At 34.3% G+C, this 7,335-nt stretch overlaps 1 non-coding gene across 1 annotated transcript; it reads left to right on the plus strand.

Moving 5' to 3' along the window:
* Positions 1 to 4,383: 4,383 nt before the first annotated feature.
* LOC145110418 (small nucleolar RNA R71) lies at positions 4,384 to 4,490 on the plus strand. Its single transcript, XR_013709797.1, has one exon. It is a non-coding gene; the product is annotated as a small nucleolar RNA R71 (small nucleolar RNA).
* Positions 4,491 to 7,335: the final 2,845 nt, after the last annotated feature.

The following is a 7,335-nucleotide window of genomic DNA, read 5'->3' on the forward strand; positions in this document are numbered from 1 at the left end:
AAAAAATACGTCCATGGATTGGTTGTGATAATTTACACCCCCTTGAATATTGTCTATATAAGTACCAAACCGACTTTGAAATGGATCGGTGGGTACACCTCCAATGGGAACCTCCTGAAATTGTTGTTGAGGTTGACCATGCTCTCCTCTCCCTCGTACATTCCTACGCCCCCATTGTCTTAGATGTTCTTCTAGTTGCTCTAATGGTCCTAGTTCGTGTATAAGCCCATTCTCCATGCAAATTCAATCAAGCTACATTCTATATAAAGTCCTCCTAACCAAAACGCGAGAGCCCGATTATATGTAGGATCGATCGTTCGTTCTTCAAAGTCAACAGTGGCAAAGAACTCAACATATAGTTCACGAAAAGTACACTCTTGTATCATAAAAAGATTGTGCCACCCATTCCATGTGAAATCAAACCCATTTCCAATGTATTGCTTTTTCCAATACTGTTCCAATTCAGCTACACGTCCAACCCCGCGTAACCAAGACCAATCAAAAATAGGAGCTAGAGAAAATTCCTGATTGTACAGCCAACCCAAAGGGTTTGTGTAATTGTTCAACATTTCTTGAGAAATTTTTTTCGGGAAACGATATAGCGGGAAAAGACTAGAAACAACCGCATTTTCTTGCACTTGGGGTACTTCCTTTCTTGGTTTCATAATACCTATAAAACAGTAAATAAACCAAACCCAAGCAATAACAGCAGAATTAGCGTTAACAGAAAAATCAGCGAACTGGTTGTCCAGTTCTCACATCATGAGCGTTAGAGCTCACGTCGTGAGATGGGTTTGGCAGTAAAATGAAATCGACCACCACCATTGGAAAATCGAATGAAAACAACCATTGAGGTTTTCTTAGGTAGCACTTTTAAGTTCATTAAACACACATGCATCAACAAATTCACAAGAAATAGAACCAATTTCGACATTAGCATCTCAAGAGCAAACCCTAACTCCTGAACACTTAAAAACAGTAAAATTAAAGTAAATGAAGAATGAGAATCTTACCTAGGTTGAAGATAGAACACTAAATCGAGAAAAGTTTGAATAAAATGGGTGGAAAATTGAAGTCTGGGGACCGATAACTTTTTTTTCGTTCGTGAATGATATCAATAAAAGTCAAATGTTTGTGAGTTGATTTAATAGTCTGGCCCCCCTTTATTTTTAAAGCTCACGTTGTGAGTTTCAAATTGATTTAGAAGGGTTTCATTTATTTCCTTCGTCGTGGCGCTTAATCCCACATCGTGGTTTTGAACAGTTTAACCAAAAACTATATTTTTCCTTTTAAAATTTTTTACCACTCTTGAATTTAATCCCACACTTGATTTTTTTTACTTTTCTTTTAAAAATTAAAGATGACTAATATGTTTATGTTTCATCTTTATGTTTCCTAAGACATGAGTGCATACAGGTCTTCCATCTTTATGTTTCATTGTTAGTAGGGCTTGAGTGACTTTGAATTTTCCAAGTCTTCGAGCTTGTGGGTCAGGGAGAATAAATGGAGGAGGTGGAGGTAGAGAAGTATGATTTCCATGAGATTTGGGAAGATCACAGTTATCTAAACCAGACATCTACGATGGGAGATATTCAAGTTAGTTGATTTTAAGTCCTTAATATAACACCCAATATGAAATATTAAGGCTAGGACCCAACACAATATTTTATAACTTGGAAGAGGGATGCCGTCCAAGCTATAAAATATTTGAAGGTAGGTGAATGATGATTCACCAATTTCCACCATGAAAAACGAAATAAATTATTAGGTTTTTAATTGGATTTGAAACTCCTAGATCTTTTGAGATTCATTGAACTTTCAATGGCATGTTTCAATCTCGATTGTGCCCTTCAGATTTTGTGACTGGGATGCCGAGGATCACAAAACAAGGTGTGAATAACCATGCAAATTCACTTGGTACCCTTAATATTATCACTTAATCAATGTGTCGGTTACCCACACACGCTCCATTGATCTATGATAAACATTAAGTCGCCCTTTGTGATCCTTACTAGTCCAAGTTTGTGTGCCGGTTAACCATACACGCTCCACCAACGACTTGGTAAGGTACAAAGTGTGAATTTCATGGGTTAGCACCAAATTCACATTTTCCTAAAGTAACTAAGATTGGGAATTATAAAAAATATTTAGTTACTTTATAATAATCATTATACTTTTAATGAGAATTAAAGTCATTGTCCTACCCATTCGGCTAACGACCCTCCACCGAGCAAGGAAGCGGTGGGTGAGAGTGGACACCCATTAAGCTGCCATTTTATAGGCAACAACCTTATACCCCCCTTATAGACCGGCTTCATGAATGAGGCCTACTAACCGTAAAACGAATTTATCTTATACATATATATAAATATTAACCATTAATCTTATAATAGTATAAGGGTTGAATTTTAACTTTTAAATCTCTGGGGTATGGAATTAAAGTCTGTGTGAGACTTTACAAATTCCAAAACTTGAGGACAAGTTTTGAACAAGTCAAAAACTTTTGGATATTCATAACTTATGAGTTTTAATTAAGGCTTAAAGAAACTTTTAATGAAGAGACTCTTGGACATCCATAACTTGAGGACAAGTTATGGAGTCCATAAAACCATTTATGTGAAAAACTCTTCAAAAGTGCAACTTATAACTTCTTTTAAAGAAAAACTTTTGGAATTCCATAACTTGAGGACAAGTTATGGAGTCCATTCAATGTCATAAAGATCAAGAATTATACTATCAAACAATTTGCACATAATTCCTATGATCTACCAAAACTCATAAGTTCATGAACATTCATAATCAACAACTTTCAAGAATCATATAATAAACTTGAAACTTTGATTATAACTTTGAAATTGGTTCACCACAATCATTACCACATCAAAAACAGGTTTTACAAGTCCAAAACAGTTTAAGGTAATGATTCTAGACCAATTCCAGCACCAAAACTCGAAAATCTGCACTCAGGCCTGCCAACTCGTCGAGTGCATGAGCTGACTCGGCGAGTTGGTTGAAGATATGCATGAACTCGGCGAGTTCCATGAGGGACTCGGCGAGTCAGCTGGGCAGAATGCAGTTTTTCGACATTTTTCAGCAATTTGCATCAAGTATTCAAGAAAACAAGCCTAGTCTCTGATACCACTGTTGGGTTTTGAGCATTCTAACACTCCTAAGGTGTACATGCAACCCTAATAACCTTGGATCTATGTTTTCTCTAAAATACATGCAAATAAGAATTTCCAAGGTTTACATCCTAACTAGCATAGCATGCAAAACTAGAATCATAATATACTAGAAGAATGACATACCTTTTGATAGTGATTGATTGCTTGGAGTTTGAGAGCCTAGCACCAATAGTGTGAATGCCTCAAGTGGAATCACAAATCACCACAAACTTTGGAAACTTGAGAGAATAATATATGTGCTCTAGAAATTCGGCCACCACTCTTGTTCACACACAACTAGTGTCATTTCAAGCATCATGTGCTCCTTTAGATAGTGTGGAGGATTAGGGTTACATCCATGTAAACCCTAATACCCATGACTCTTCCTTTCCAAGGATCCATGGGTTAAAAGCTCCATGGACTATCCATGGACTCCCATGCATGCTAAGCCCATTCCAAATGAGTATTAGCCCACACTACATAAAATACAAGAGCCCATATTTAATTCGTCACCTTTTTTATCACCAAATTAATTCTAAATTAATTTAGGATCAATACTAATTAAATAATATGATTTCATATTAATATATTATAACTTATAATATATTAATAAATCATGAACATACTATTTTCAAAAGATTATCCATACAAATTGTTCGGGTGAAATGCAACCCAAATGGACCATGCTGGGTCGGGTCAAGTGCATCTCAAATAATGTTATGGACTTAGACACCTTATCCAACAGTAGGATCATATCGTTTTTCGCTAGCTTCCATGAATCTAAATAACATTGACTCAAGAGCATTTATTTTATGTGATTGAAATTTTTCTATTTGGTAGAGATCAAGCTTTAGTTGTTGAAGTTCCTTTGTATATCGATCTCTCTTGTATTCCAATTCACAATACTTAGTAGAATGCCCCCCACAAGCTCCACATCTATCTTGAATTGATCCACCTAATTTTGTGATATTTTTTTTCTATTGTGTTGAGTTTTACAATTACTGAATTGGTAGCATCTTGACCTCGATCTTTACTTGATTTTTCTTTAGTGAAATTCTCCTTTGAATTGTGATACTCTATTGAATTTAAAGCGAATTCTTCAATCAAAGATTTATTTCTTAACAGATCCTTCTTTGTCATGGGCCATTGCGAGTCTAGAAGTTGGAGAGTTCACACATTGACTGCATCATAAAATATCAAGATTTCTTGTTGCACATTGAAGTCATGTTGAGGGAAATGTCATAACAATCTCTTGTAATGCTTCCAAGCTTCATATAACGACTCCCCCTCTAATTTTTGAAAATCATGTATGTTTCTTTTAAGCTTCACCACTTTCGAAGGAGGGATAAACTGGTATATGAACTCAGTCTTAAAATCATCCCATGTCGTGATTGCTCCAGTGGGAAGTGATTTTAACCATTTCTTAACTTCACCCTTCAATGTGGTCGGTAAAAGTCAAAGTATCACCGCATCTTTACTCATGTTTGGTGCATGAAAATAGTTAGAAATTTCCACCACCTCTTGTATATGCTCATTAGCATCCTCATTCTCCTTTCTATTATAAGGTAGTTCGTTTAGCATGCCAAGAATGTGTCCTGGTAGTTCAAACTTTGTAGTGGTTGGGATTTTTGGTGGATCAAGACCCCATATGTTGTTGTTCCTTATATGTTGCTTGTACTCATCTATTGACATGGTTTTGATGTCCCCCATATTTCCTACTAAAACAAAACTAGAAAAACACGCGTAAAAACGAACTAGAAATGAAAATAAACAAGAAACTGTAAAACACTTTACTCACGTCGTGAGAATTAAACCTCACATTGTGAGAACTGAACAAACGGAAAATTAACTTTTTGCAGAAAACTAACTTTTTGAGATTTTTACCACACAAAAAGAATCGATTAACCTAAAGCAATTAAATTAACAACTTAAATAGTTGTTTCTCGACAACGGTGCCAAAAACTTTGATGTGTTTGTTAACCTAACTACTTAGCTAAATTATGCACTTATAGGTAGTGTACCTAGTAAGATTAGAGTGTCGATCAACGGGAACGGTATTAGCTAATAATATAATTACTAAAAATTAATATAAAACAATAATTAAAGAGTGATTTTTATTTGATTTTTCAAGTTCAGTTTAACTTAAAACTAAACACTAAACTAAAAACGATTGTAAACAAGATTTAGAAGACACTTTCGTTTAGTTTCGAATCCCCTTTTCCTATATGTAGTTTCTAAGTATGGATTTATTCAGTTGGTTACCAATTTAGATATAATTAGCAGTCTTGATCCGATCTCCTAATATTTTCACCAATTTATAGACTACAATGTAATGATCATACACAAGCAAACACAAAATTGATTATTAATGATAGTTGGGCTATGTAAGATATATCTAAGTGAAACACAATTATGATCAAATTAATGTTCTCGAGCACAGATAAAGTTGTTCCCTTTATTACTTAATATAAGATGTGATTAACCCTAGCTCTAGCAATTTAATGATTATAAACTACTTGGTGAACAAGTTCATGAATTTCAATTGGTCATTAAACTACACTTAACTTCAATCTAAGCAACACTTTAACATGCTAGGTAATGATAATCAAACACATCCATTAACCAACTTCATAAAATCCAAATATAAGCTAGAAACTAACATATAGTTTTAGGGTTCATCTACAATAAACAAAAGCCTAATGATTAGCTATCCGTGGTAGAAAATAAGCACACAAAAACACAAAAATTTGATATTGTTAATCTAATGCAAAGCGAATGTGATGTGTTATCTTTAAATCTACAATCTCCAAGTGTTCTCTCTTCCGAAGGGTTTTTTTCGTAGATCTCTAGCCACTAAAATCGATTATCTATCTAGAAAATTAGATCCAACCTATCTAAAGTAATTATGCAAAGGGATATTTATAGTTTCCAAATATTGCTTCTCACGTCGTGAGCATTAAGGCTCACGTCGTGAGCTCCACAAAAATCATGTTCGGTAAGGAAACTGCATTCCGCGTAGCTATCTTCTAGAATATTCATTCCCATGTCGTGAGTAGTAAAGTCGCACGTCGTGAGCTTCTATTAGACTTAATTTTATCTTCTTTTAATCTCCATTAAACTCCCAGCTCAGCTTCAATCCTTCCATATTTCAACTTTTATCGGTTTTAGTCCATTTTCCTCAGGAATGTCATATTTGGCTGCAAAATAGAAATTAACTCAATTAGTACCAAATACAAATAACCAAAATATAGATTAAAATGTATTGAAGTAATGCCTAAATATATGGATAAATATGGCCATATCACATGCTAAGAGCATATGGATGATATATTATATTAGTTTTAGTAGTTATTTGATATTTTGAAACAATGTAACAACTATAAATTGTGGCTGACTTTGGTGATTAGAGAATAAAGATTTATTTATGAGTTAGTGAACTACCATATTCAATTGTTTATTATCGTGGTTTATTTTTGCATGTTTAGAATCCAATTCTCGAGTATTAAGTTACTTAAAACCTCCACATGCATTCATACTTTAAGATTGTCATGGTGTATTAGTAGATTGTCTATGGTGATTAAACATAGCATAAAGATTGCGACTAACACTCATGAGTACTTAAATAGAGATTTAAGTATTGGAAAACCCGTAATTAGATATTACTTCATGGATTCAATTACAAGTAATTCTAAGATGATAATATCTTTTATTCTTCAAGCTGAGATGCATAAGTTATAATTTACAATTATGTTATGCATTGGTATTGTATAAACTCAACCATAAATAGATGTTATTAAAGAGATATCTTTGAGCCTACCAGTAATTTGATGTTGATGTTATAGTGTTGGGCGCAGCCTGAAGTAGATTGATGTGTTCATATTTGTGAGTATAATAATGTATCATAAATCGGAAATCTAGGAAACATAATCTTGGACCATGGGGTTGATTCATATCTATGTCTAATGTCCATTCGATATCTTGTAGAGCGAGGAACTAGTTGATCATTTATCTAAGGGTTGTCTCTAAGAATATGTCTCGGAGTTTGGTAGCTGTTGAGGAAGCACACATTGGTTATTAAGTGTAAGCCTTCTGACTAATTGTAGTTGATGACTTGTCCAAGTGTGAGACAGTTGGAATAGTGTCCAATGTCATAACTAAATTGGTAAGATTA

This window comes from Lactuca virosa, chromosome 4 (assembly GCF_052849685.1).
Source record: "Lactuca virosa cultivar CGN04683 chromosome 4, Lactuca_virosa_CGN04683_v6, whole genome shotgun sequence".
NCBI classification, from domain to species: Eukaryota; Viridiplantae; Streptophyta; class Magnoliopsida; order Asterales; family Asteraceae; genus Lactuca; species Lactuca virosa.